We start from the raw sequence: 12,934 nt of genomic DNA, 5'->3' as shown, positions 1-12,934 counted from the left end.
TTCTTTTACGTTGGAGAAAAAAGCAGATGCTACTTTCTAATTAAAAATTGGTTTCCCTCCATATTTTAATCTTCCATTTTCTGTCTTTGCATTAGATTGTCCCTATCAGTGAGGGCTACTTTTATCTAATCCATATTCATCCCTCCTATTGTTCTCTTTTTGTGTAAAGTCATCAATATCCTTCCCCATAGCACTTCCCATATCCATCCTTCTCAGAGAAGCATTCTGGTAGGGAGTAAAAGGGAAAGCTGGAACAAAATAGGGTGAGCCCACCCCGTACAGCACTGTGTGGTTTTCCTTGAGCCAGTGCGCCTTAGGGACCTGCTAGCGAGGCCGTCCCATGAGTGCCTAATTCAGAGTGCAGACTTCACGGTCAGATTACCTGGGTTCACAGCCAGGCTCCGTCACTGATTTGCTGGGCAGTGTTGGATAAGTTAATTAAATTCTCTGTGCCCTGGTTTCTTCGTCTTTAAAGTGAGACTAGTAATACGATTGAGTCTTGCAGAGCTGTTGAGGACTAATGCATTGTAAAGCCGCTGAAGCCCAGTGCCCGTTCGATACCCGCTAGCTGGCATATTTGATGTGACTGTACGCTTAGGTATCGAGGTGGCCATATCAGTAAGACTCAAGGGCAGGAAGGACCCCCATGTGACCTTGAGTAGTTCTCTACCTTTCAACAACTCAGGTTTTCCCTTCTGAAATGCCGACTGTGCAGTTTATATTACAAAGGGGATGGAGGCAGCATGCTGCTTTGCAATGTAAAGCATTTTAACCATAAATAATAAAGGTAAGGCCTCCCCTGAAAGATGTCAAGTTTCTCCCTGGAGATGGAGGAGGCCTCCCCAGAGTTAACAGCACACCTCCCCTGAGTGAACACCGAGAAAGGCAAGTTGCAGGAAACCGCTTCGGAGAGAACAGATGAATAAATATTGTTTGTGCCAGTGAGAGCACATGAACTACGAATTCCCGACTAAACTTTGCAAGCAGATGAGGAATGATGCTGTTCATTGATACGTGTGGCACTCCCTTAATAACTAAAGAAAGCAATAAATTCGGGGTTTCACATCTCAGCTGCTCCTCCTGATGAGTTCAGATTTCTGAGAATTCAAGCCAGGTGTTTGCAGTTTGGCTGTTTTGGCTGTAAGATGGTTGCGTTAACATAAAAGTATGCAAAGAAGCTCTTGGAAGAGTTCCAAAAGATGTTGTTTGCTCTACTTTGGATGCATGTTGGATGCGTCTCTGTGTTTGTACGCAGGGGTCCTATGTCGGTGTCTAACTAGCAAGGTTTAAAAGTTCTCTGTAATAAAACATGGGAAGGTACTGTAAAATGGCATACTTCAGAAACATTTAAATGTTCAGCGCTCACAAAAACTTTTTTTGGGCTGTTCACGTTTTCCTCCCTCAACTCTAATGAAGAAGACTTAGTTCGTTCAAGGTAAGAGCCAAAGCTATAATTGGTGAGAAAAGATGCACTGGATCCTGCTTCTTTGCAAAGATTTTTTTTTTAACAAAGGCGTGACCTTGCTGTATCCCTAATAAACATCTTTTCCACAACTCTGACAGAATCAGTTGTGGCCCATTCATTTACTTATTCAGTAAACATTTACTGAACATCTATTATGTGTCAGGCAGTGGGGATTCAGCAGTGAAGCAGGCAGACATGGTCCTGTTCCTTGGGGACTTAGAGTCTAGCAAGGGATGCACAGAAGTGAACAGGGATTTAAATACAACTTGCTAAATTCAAAGAGAGGGAAAGGAGAGCACTTACATCAGGTTGAGGATGATCAGAGGTGGTTTCTGGGGGGAAGACTTTCTCAGCAGTCAGATAATTTTTTATTTGCGGTTATCTATGCTTACTGATGGAAGAGATGTAGTACTTTAGGCAACTTTTGCTTCTCAGTGGATTGTCTGCATATCAGAAAGCTCCTCTGATTGAGTTTCAGGAACTGTTGACCTGTAATTAAGCCCACAATTGTCGACCCAGAAGGTAATTTCTCTGTAGAAATGACTCTATAGAATTGGAGCCCCGAGATGGGATGAGTCAGCCATGAGGACGTCTGTGGTCTTCATCGCCTCAGAGCAGGGAACCTTCCTCTGAGTTATGGCTCTTGCATTGCTTGAGCATTTGACCTGTGTTTATTCATTTGAGTCTCACAATAGCACTTCAGGATGGGCAGCACTCCTATTATCATCCCCGAACGCAGTCCCTGGTGTCTACAGCGTGCTGTGCATACAATTGGTGCTCAATAAAAATTTGGTGAGGAAAGGAACCCCCATTATATAGACGAATAAAGGGAGGTTCAGATAATTGAAATGACTTGTCCAAGACCATGCAGTAAAATAGTGGCAGGGTCTGAGCACTGAGATTTTCTGAGTCCTGATCTAGTGCACAGACCATTTCTCAGGAGTTTAGGATGTCAGAGCAAGGTGTGACCAGGTGAAGCAGCAGAGACATGTGCTTGGTGTCCTGGAGGCAACTTATTGTTGCAGAAGCGGGATTCAGGCTAATGTGGGGTGGTGGGGATGGGGGTGGTGCTGGGGAGGGGAGGGATGGGAGCAGGGAGTGAAGGGGGAAATATATAGATATATAGCCTACACTTTGCTTAAATTTAAAAAGTGGTGTGTATTTACACATCAGAGGCTAGCCCATGAGCATCTGGATTCCTAGCTTCTCTTAAAAAGACCAGTGTCTCTGGGACTCAGACTGCTTTTACCCAAGGAGACAATTGGCCAGAGTGGGGTTGCTGTTCTATTAGAACGGGTACATGGTCCTGAACTGAGAAGTAAAATTTCATCTTTAGTCACCTGCCTGTCTCCCCCCCCCCCCTTATGATGAGGGGAATCTGCTGACTAGAGGAAGGAAGAGGGAACAGAGGGACTGGTGCTCTGGACACGATGTATTTTATTTCCTCGCCTAATTTATTATAGTCTCAGGTCTCCCAAGCTGTGCTATTAGCCGTGCTGTTTCCCACTTGCAAGACTCAGAAGGTATGGCTTCCTTTAATGAGTAGTTACGAGTGTGCTCTCTTCACTGTCTCCCGACAGGCGTGCGCTGGGTTCCTTGTCTGATTCTGGGGCCACTGAGGAGTTGAAGGCACTTACCCCAGTGCAAGCCATGGAAGGATGGCTGCAGGCAAGCTAGACAGCTTTCCTGGCATATGCCATGCCCAGCTCTTAGGAACATCAGTTCTGGGGGCCTGCAGCGTTCAGTCACTGACAAGAGGGGACAAACTGTGATATCGTGCCAACATCATTGACTTGGGGGGTTGGGCACAACCGATTCCAATCCAGCTCTATCACCCCACACTTGCCCAAGTTATTGAGCCTAAGTGTCAGTTTCCCCAGCTGTAAAATGGTGGATTTAACACTGGCAAATAGTAAGAATTCAATAAATGTTAGTTGTTCATTTTATTTTCTCCATCTTATGGACAACCTAAGACTCAGAAAGGCTAAATAACTTTCCTAAGGTCAAGTAAATGGCAGAGCCTGCCCTTGAAGCTTGATCTTTCACTCCAAAGTCAAAGCGCTCAAGCTACCATATTATGTTACCGTCACAGTGCCTGCCTCTTGGGGTTGTTGAGAGCGCGCTGTAAAGTGCTTAGCACCGTAGTAGAGAGTAGCTTTCAGTAATGCGCAGTGGTTATTACTAGAGATAGGGGCGCTCAACTGAGCTGAAATGCCATCTGGAGGTTCAATTACCTGTAGACCCTCATTGTGACGGGGACCCCAATTCACAGGTAAATCTTCTCAGCTCCATTTACACATAGAGATGGTTAGTGTCGACTCTGAGTGTGAGAGATGCTGATGGTTAGTGACTAGAAAAGAAACACGACTTCATTAATAAGCTAAAATAGAAGATGCCTTGGTGCAATGGAGTGGCGAGAATGAACTCTCCCCACTAAACACACCTTTCTCACCAGTTTTTCAGACATATAATCATCTCCAGGATTTTTGGGCTTGCCTGGAAAGAAATAAGTGAGCAAATGCAAGCTCTTAGCCCTAATGTCTGGGAGGGCGTTGCTTTTAGTAATGCAGGGATAAAAATAAAATGACCCTCGAAAGGCAGTGGTGACTGCCCACAGCTTACTTGGGAGTCAGTAAAAACCTCATTTTTCATACTAGCCTTCGAGAGCTGACCTTTAAAATCCCCACATCTGGGGAGAATGTGTGATTTGATGCAGAACATTTTAGGACATGCCATAGGATAGATGGCTGAGAATGTGCTCATCAGTTTTCTTCTCCTTCAAGGAGCTCAGAATTGCTTAGATTATAAAAGTCAGTTCTTGGACACTTCCAAACCTATAGCATTTCCTTAAGTAGGTCTTCTGTGCAAAGTAGATGAAGCACATATATAAATGGAATGCTGATCCATGCACCTGGTATGAAAATGATTTGTGTGTGTGTGTGTGTCTGTCTGTCCTCAGAGTGAAGTTTAGCCATTTCAAGGTAGCTAGTTGTATAATAAGTTCAGTAGGTGGTTGTTTGGAAAAAGATGGAATTGCTTTAAAAGGAGAGCCAAACTTATGTGAATTGCTTTGTTGTGGAGATGTTGTATTGAGACTCGTGTACTACATCTAGGGTCCAAGGAGTAATACTGCTGAAGATAAAACCAGCTTTTGATTTGTGAAACTCAAAATACCTGTAGGTCCAGTGGGCATTAAAGAGAAGCCTATTTGTATTCATAATACCTTTTAAAGAGCCACAGATTTTTGTGGAAAACAGCATTGGATGGGTGGTCATCTCACAAATTCATCTCCGGGAGAAAATAACATCTGTCGGATCTTATGTGTCATCATCTGCTAAATGAAGGTCTGGGCAGTGATGCCAACAGAAACCCCTTGTGGCTGCTACTTCTGAGTAGCCTGGGCCGTGAGGCCCTTCAGGGCCTGGGTCTGTCACAGTCAGACTCCTCTCTACCCTGACAAAGCGCAGTTAGTGTTTTCCCTGGCGAGTCTCCACTTGGCTACAAGTTTGAGACATGGCCACCTGAAGAACTACCCCCCCACCCCAGTATTTTTGATGAGGATCCACATGTTGAATCAGTGGGTTTTCGGGGTTACTGCTTGTGATGAAGAAAGCCAGAGGCCACTTAACCACAAGACCACAGAGCTCCCACCGGAGGTAACTGCCAATCAACCTTCAGCCTCACTCCTGAAGGCCTGCGAGTAGGATGGCTCCTCTCCCTTCCTCGCCGGCTTGGAGGGCCGTGGGCTGTTGCTGAAGGGAGGTTAGCGGACAGGTCCATTTCTGAAGCTGTAAGTGAAAACTGATGTGACGGCTACTGTAGAAGGGTTTTCAGCTTTACAGAAAAGTCTATAATATTGGAAAATTTGCTGAGAGTAGTAGTTACTGCTCTGGAAGACTGGTGCTCACTCTGTTGCTCAGGCCACTGGCAAACTCTTCTTGTTTAACCATTTCCTTCCTTCTTCAACATTTGCTGAGCACCTGCTACATGTCAGGCAGGAAGTTCGAGACCAGCTATTAGACAACAAGAACCACCAAAACAAGTCAGTCAGAGCCTGGTGGAGCGGACAGGCAAGAAGCCTGGCGATTTCCACATGGACCCATATGTGCTGCACTGGGAGAGAGAAGAGAACCCCCTATGCAGGCACATCAGGAGGAATCAGGCCGGGGAGCCGGGCAATGATGAGAGGAGCATTCCATGCAGAGGGAAGGCAGTGTGCAAAGGCTTAGTTGGGAAGCTGATGCTAGATTCTGGAGCAGTGGTGGTGGGGAGGGTGTGAGGGATGGAACCTGGAAGCCAAGGCAGCGTGGGGGCGGGGAACTTGGGGAGTGCGGGTGACAGCTCTACACCCACTCTGGAAGGATTTCATTATTTCAACAACAGGAACTATTGTGCCAATGTGACTGGCTGACTGTGGCCCTGCATTCGTAAGTGCACTTGTTGAGGAAAGAACGCTGGATTTGAAGTTAGGAAATGAGCTTGATTCCTAGCCTTGCCTACCGTGAGTTGTGGAATCAGGAAAAATCACTGGAATGTTGAGTCTCCGTCTTCCCACCTATAACATGGAAATATGTAGTAATAACTGCTCTAGCTCAAGTTACAGTAAGATAACACGTTTGTAGTAAGGTGACATCCGTGAGAACGCATCATTAAACTGGGACATCTTCTGGCTAAGTTTCCCTATTACCTTGATGTTTTAGCATCATTGTTGAATTATTTAGTGATCACCTCAAGTATGGAAGTGTTTACTTAGGTTTGTATGCTCGTGTCGAATTTTATATTTCTGTGTTTTTTGAGTTGTTGGGTCTGAATTTTGCCTATTTTTTCACATTCCCCTCTTATGTTAGGGTATGGGCTTAATGCTACGTAAGTAAATTTTGGACTGCGTATAAGATAAGGATAAATAAGATCTCAGTGAAGGCCTGAGATTCCTTTAGAAGTAAAGTAATTCAAATTTAGCACATCTCAGGGCTTTTCTAAACTCTCTTTGCTAGCTTCTGGCTTTGTGTCTGTGTCCTGGATATGCGGATAAAGGAATTCTGGATGTGGAAAGATATACGTGATTATTTTAAAATATATACTACCTGTATGCAGAGATCAAATTTTTGGTGAAAGCGGTAGAGAAAATATATCACTTATCCCCACCTTCAGGCATTTACTAAGTGACGTGTTGAGGCCACTTTCCTGGAGAAAGTGAAAGAAGTAGACAGCCAGTTTCTTCCTAGAAGTTTGCGTGCACTCTTCCAATCCAATCTAAGAATACGTAATGACCCTCAGGAAGAGCATATATAATTATTTCAAGAAATGCAGGGCGTGGGGGAAGTGGGAGGCAAAAGGACCCTTTAAAAGGGAAATTGGAATAGTAAATGTCTTTCATCAAGAGCTCTTTGAAAAAGTTGTATTTCTCTTTAATTGGAATACGTGCAAAAGCTTCAGGTACCTAACACCAAACAGAAGAAAGATGTTGCGGCATTCACTTTTGGAAGACACCACGGAGGGCCAGTGTAGAATTGTTGGTCTGTCCAGTGTCTGTGGACTTGGTTCCCTCAAGCTTGCAGGACAGCCTGCTGGGTAGACGGGAACTGTTGCAAGAGTGGTGTACTACCAGTAGTGACCTGAAGATGGCAGCATTGGGCGACCTAGCTCATTTTCCTAAGCACATGCTGGGCCTGGCACATTCTGTAGCTCCACTCCACAGCAGGGTTTGGATTTCAGACTGTCACTCAGACTTTTTTCTGCTTAATGACTGTATGTATGTAAATGATTCTGCTTTTCCTCCGTGGAAAAGGTCTGATCTATCACTCCTATTTGGGTTTTGAGTTAATGATTATATGTAATTATATTCAAATAAAATATTTATAAATAATGACATATAATTAGTGGTGTGTAAAATTTGGAATTTATGAACATCAGCTTTGATGAAAGGTACCTTTTAATTTGGGAGGTGATAGTCTTCATGTTATTTGTTTCTGTTTGAAAGACATTAGTGGCCAAGAATCTGCAATTCTCTTTTACAGGTGCTCTTGTAACGTGCAGGGTTTTTTTTTTGGTGGTTTTTGTTGTTGTTGTTTTTGTTTTGTTTTGCTAATAGGTAGGATATTTATTTGGTAAATCTCTAGGGAATATATTATAGATCCACATCTGGAGAGTGCTCTAAGGAAAACAAATTATGTTTTCTTTTTTTTTTTTAATTTGGGGAAGCAATTAGTTATCCCTTGAACTTCGAAAGGTCTCCAAGGGGTCATCCAGTCCAACTCTAAGCAGGCTTTGCATTTCAAACCAGGCAGAAGAAAGGTGCAGTTGTCCCAGCTGCCCCGTCAGCGATCATGCCCAGGGCACTCTGTCTTGTGAGATCTCCACTAGTCTTGAAAACAGAGAAGAATTGTCCTGAGCATGTCCATAATTCAAATTTTGCCAACACCTGAGGTTCGGGTATATTTTGCCATTTCTCTTTATCTGTTAGCCACACACGGGGCTGCAAATGGAAAACTGTCTTAAAGATCTAATTCCCGGGGGAGAGGAGGCTGTAGAAGTTAGCACCTAGGCTTCCTTGGTTGAGGACAACAGATAGCGAATGAGCAGATGGAGCTATGTAAGGTCAGAGTTTCTGGAAGGACTCCCAGACAAGGTATGGGGCCAGAGAGCATTCTGAGTGATGGGAAGGAAGATGCACAGTGGCTCTTTCCTCTGAGCTTGCCCTGATTCTAGAAGCCCATGGACCAAAGACACACTGATAGATTTAACTTTGAACCTTTAGGTTGAGTTGATGCAGACCTTTTAATTCCTGCTTTAAAATAGGATGGGATGCCAAACCTGTATGAAGACCGTGTGTATGGCACACGAGACTTTCTCAAGGGCTCTCTCAGCCTGTTTTGATTTATATCATTATGTATGCACTGATGTAGCATAAGGAAAATTAAAAATGCCCTTAACAGGCTGACCTGAATGCTCCTATAGCTGGCTCCATATGTGTATTTTGGAGGCTTTTGAACATGACCGCTCTCTCTCTCTCTTTTTTTTTTTTACAAACTCTTCTGTATTTAATGTTAAGGCTCCAAGGATTTTACCTCATGCACTATAAATGCAATATAAACTAGGGAAATCAGCCAAAAACACACTCAGAAGATGCTATAAGATTCTAGTTTTCCTCTTTTAGACTTTTACTTCTCCATTTTTTGGTTGTAAGGGAGAATCATGCATCTATTAATCTTTTACCTAGAATCTTTAAAATGTGACAGATGTTGAGCTCTGTAAAATTTGGAGCTCGAGATCTCTTAAATGTCACCATGTAGACTGGTCCTGGGTAAATCATGTTACCTCCTTAAATTTGAGTTTTCCTTTTGGTGAAACGGGAGGCTGAACTTCCAGGACTCTTGTTCTATGATGATACAATTACTTCTCTTCATTGTGCCCAGGACTGTGCAAAATTTTTTGGAGGACAGGGGCTCCTGGGGCTCTGTCGGTTAAGCCTCTGACTCTTGATCTCAGCTCAGGTCTTGATCTCAGGGTTGTGAGTTCAATCCCCATGTTGGGCTCCTCACTGGGCATGAAGCCTACTTAAAAAAAATAAAAAATTTTATATATATATATATATATATATATATATATATATATATATATATATATATATATATATATTTGGCGGGGAGAACAGGCTTGAGGGCTGTATTTTTGCTTTTTGACACATACTCAGATCTCTTATTTTGGTTCTTCTCCTGAGGCCTCTGTGATACCGACTTCTCCCCATTCCCTGCTCCCCCTGGCCCAAGTCCTTTTCTAAGTTACTCGCCTCCTAGCTCCTTGGCTGCCTCTGTCCTAACTGGTCTCTCTGCTTCTACTCTTGTCCTGCCGACAGTCTGTTCTTTACCCAGCACCAGCACAATCTTTTGAAACAAAATCAGAACATGTCTGTCTCTTGCCTGAAAGCCCTCCCATGACTTCTCACTGCCCTTGGAAATACAAATCTGTTCCTGCCTTTGCACCTGCCTCCTCTGCTGGGAATGCTCTTTCCCTAAGATGTGGCACAAAGGGCTGCTTTTCAAGTGGGTTGCAGCTTAAATATCACTCCCTCAGAGAGGCCTTCCCTGAGCACTTCGTCTAAAACAGCCATCTCTTCTGCTTAATACCTAACACATTATGTGGATTTATTATTTATATAGGATATTCCACCTGCAATTATCCTGTATATCAATTTTTGTTGTTGTTATATCTCATCCCAGTAGCAAATATGCTTCATGGGATTAAGGACTTTGTTGCCTTGTTCATTGCATATCCTTAGGAGTTAAAGCAGATTCTGGAATATAATAGGTGCTCAAGGAGTGTCTGTAGAATGAATGAATGAATGAATGAATGAACATCATGGGTAGAAAAACTACATGCCAGAGAGGTTATGGTCACAAAGCTAATTAGAAGCAGGGTGAAAGAAGACATGAATAGACATACAAATGGCCAACAGACACATGAAAAAATTCTCAACATCCTCGGCATTAGGGAAATACAAATCAAAACCACAATGAGATGCCACCTCACACCAGTCAGAAGGGCTAAAATTAACAAGTCAGAAATCCATAGATACTGGCGAGGATGCAGAGAAAGGGGAACCCTCCTACACTGTTGGTGGGAATGAAGGCTGGTGCAGCCACTCTGGAAAACAGTATGGAGGTTCCTCAAAAAGTTGAAAATAGAGCTGCCCTACGACCCAGTAATTGCACTACTAGGTATTTAGTCAAAAGATACAAACATAGTGATTCAAAGGGGCACCTTCACCCCAATGTTTATAGCAGCAATGTCCAAATATCCAAAGTATGGAAAGAGCCCAGATGTCCATCAACAGAAGAATGGATAAAGAAGATGTGGTATATGTGTGTGTGTGTGTGTGTATAAAACAGAATATTACTCAGTCATCAAAAAGAATGAAATCTTATCATTTGCAACAACGTGGGTGGAACTAGAGGGTATAATGCTGAGCAAAATAAGTCAGTCAGAGGAAGACAATTATCATATGATTTCACTCATATGTGGAATTTAAGAAACAAAACAGGATCAGAGGGGAAGGGAAGGAAAAATAAAATAAGACAAAATCAGAGAGAGAGACAAACCATAAGAGACTCTTAACTATAGGAAACAAACTGAGGGTTTCTGGAAGGGAGGTGGGGGGGTGGGGTAACTGGGTGATGGACATTAAGGAGGGCATGTGATGGAATGAGCACTGAGTGTTATATACAACTGATGAACCACTAAACTCTACCTCTGAAACTAATAATACACTGTATGTTAACTAATTGATTTAAAAAAAAAAGAAGCAGGGCCAAGACTAGAACCCAGGCCCCTTCAGGTCTTTCCTTCGGGTCACGCTGTCACACAGGAAGCCTGACTTAGAGATGATTCTCTCATTCGCTATTTATTTATTCACCAACTATTTATTGAGCTCTTATTATGTTTCAGACACTATTCTACATCAGCGGTTCTCAAGCAGAAGTGATGTTGGTCCCCTGGGAACATTTTTCAATGTCTAGATACATCTTCAGCTCTAACAAGTGGGGTGGAGGGTGCTATTGGCATCTCGTCAGTGGAGGGCAGGGATGCTGTCCTAAATGTGTCCTATAATGCCCAGGACAGCCTCCCACAATAAAGAATTGTCCTGCCTGAAATGTCAACAGTGCTGAGGTTGGAAACCCCTATTGCAGATGAGCAGATACCTGCTCTCGTGGAGCTTATAGTTTAGAGTGGAGAGACAGATGACTGTGTGTATCATACATAAGGAAATTAAAGACCATGTCAAAAAGATGGTATGATGGAAAAGAAAGAAAAGTCAGAACACAGTAAGCAGGAGAGCTGGTGGGCATTGTGGGTGGTGATGGGGTGGGAAAGACTATAATTTTAGCCATTTGGGGAGGTGAAACAAGAAAGGGAGTTTTTTTTTTTTTTAAGATTTTACTTATTTATTTGAGAGACAGAGAGACAGAGATAGCAAGAGAGAGAATGAGCAGGGAGGAGGGGGAGAAGCAGGCTCCCCGCTGAGCAGGGAGCCCGACGTGGGGCTTGATCCCAGGACCCTAGGATTATGACCTCAGCCGAAGGCAGACACCTAACCTATTGAGCCACCCAGGCGCCCCAGGAAAGGAAGTTTTGCCTCGGGAGGCTGAGCTCCCTGACCTGCAAGGACCAGTCCTTTGGGTTCAGCCCACTCAACTTCACAGATCATCCTTACATTTAAAAAATATAAAACCCTCCTAACCAGGGAACATCTCAGCCTCCAAATGAAAATAGAGCAAACTGCCGTGGGCTAGAAATAATTATCATTTTCCACTTTTCAGGGGTGTTTAAATTCTTCTTTCTCAACACTTGCAGTACTCTATCATCACTCATGCAGGACAGTGTTAATTTGATGCAATTTGTATTGCTCATTGTCGACTTCTCGCTTTTCTCTCAGAGCAAGAGTAGTGTGATTTCAGCCTCTCCCAAGAGCATCGTGAGGTTTTCGGTTGTACAGAGGTTTCTGTCTGTCTAGGCTGGTTTCCTAAAATCAACAGAAACAATTATAGATTTCAATGTCTTGGGGAAGCTGTAGTAGTTGATGGTGGCAAAGCTCAGTCAATGAAATGGTTTTACTATATATATTTATATATATATACACACATATACGTGTATCTGTGTGTAGTATACGAAGATATACATTTAAGATCTCACTAAAAAAATCATACTAAAATTGTGGTTTTGGTAATTTGGTAAGCATGTACTTGTTTTTGTTCTCACTCTTGTTTCTTTACCACAGTTCTTTACCAAACATTGGCACCTAGTAGGTACTCACCAAATGCTTGTTGAATGAATAAAAAAACTGTAAAAATCAGTTTGGAATTACTGGGTTCCAAATCATTTTTCCACATTTGCATGAACTTTTTTATGTCAGCTGAAACACAATTTGGTAAACACAGTAGCATTTTTTTTTTTTAAGATTTATTTATTTATTTTAGAGAGAGAGAGAGTGTGTGAGTGGAGGGAGTGGCAGAGGGAGAGACTATCCAGGTGGACTCCTGCTGAGCGTGGAGCCCAATGCACTGCTCGATCCCATAACCCATGAGATCATGACCTGAACCAAAACCAAGAGTCAGACACTTAACAACTGACTGAGCCACCCAAGCACCCCCTACAGTAGCATATTCTTACAGTGCTATGTCTGTGACATATTCATTCATTTCTAAGTCTGTGTTTTGTTTTTTTTTAATTTTTAAAATTATTGCTAGGGATATGATTTGACTTACGGGGTTTCTGAATCTGCTAAGTATAAAATTCTTAGTAGTTAATAGCTTTTCCATATACCTTTAACCTAGGGAGGGATTATTAAGCAAGGGAATAGATTTCAATGAATGTTCTTAATTCAAATGTATTTAAATTGACAATGTTGAAGAGATTATGCCCAGGGCACCATTTTCTTTTGGGTGCCATTTTATTCTATAGAAGAACTATGTT

At 42.8% G+C, this 12,934-nt stretch overlaps 1 protein-coding gene across 1 annotated transcript in view; it reads left to right on the top strand.

The window, feature by feature from the left end:
* Nucleotides 1-12,934, top strand: part of TPH2 (tryptophan hydroxylase 2) — a 92,668-nt gene that overhangs the window by 67,361 nt on the left and 12,373 nt on the right. The window lies entirely within an intron of this gene.

The sequence above is a fragment of the Mirounga angustirostris genome, unplaced genomic scaffold (genome assembly GCF_029215605.1).
Source record: "Mirounga angustirostris isolate CCGP_5_RB_7025 unplaced genomic scaffold, mMirAng1.0.hap1 SCAF_5, whole genome shotgun sequence".
NCBI classification, from domain to species: domain Eukaryota; kingdom Metazoa; phylum Chordata; class Mammalia; order Carnivora; family Phocidae; genus Mirounga; species Mirounga angustirostris.
This window is presented reverse-complemented; position numbering and strand designations above follow the sequence as displayed.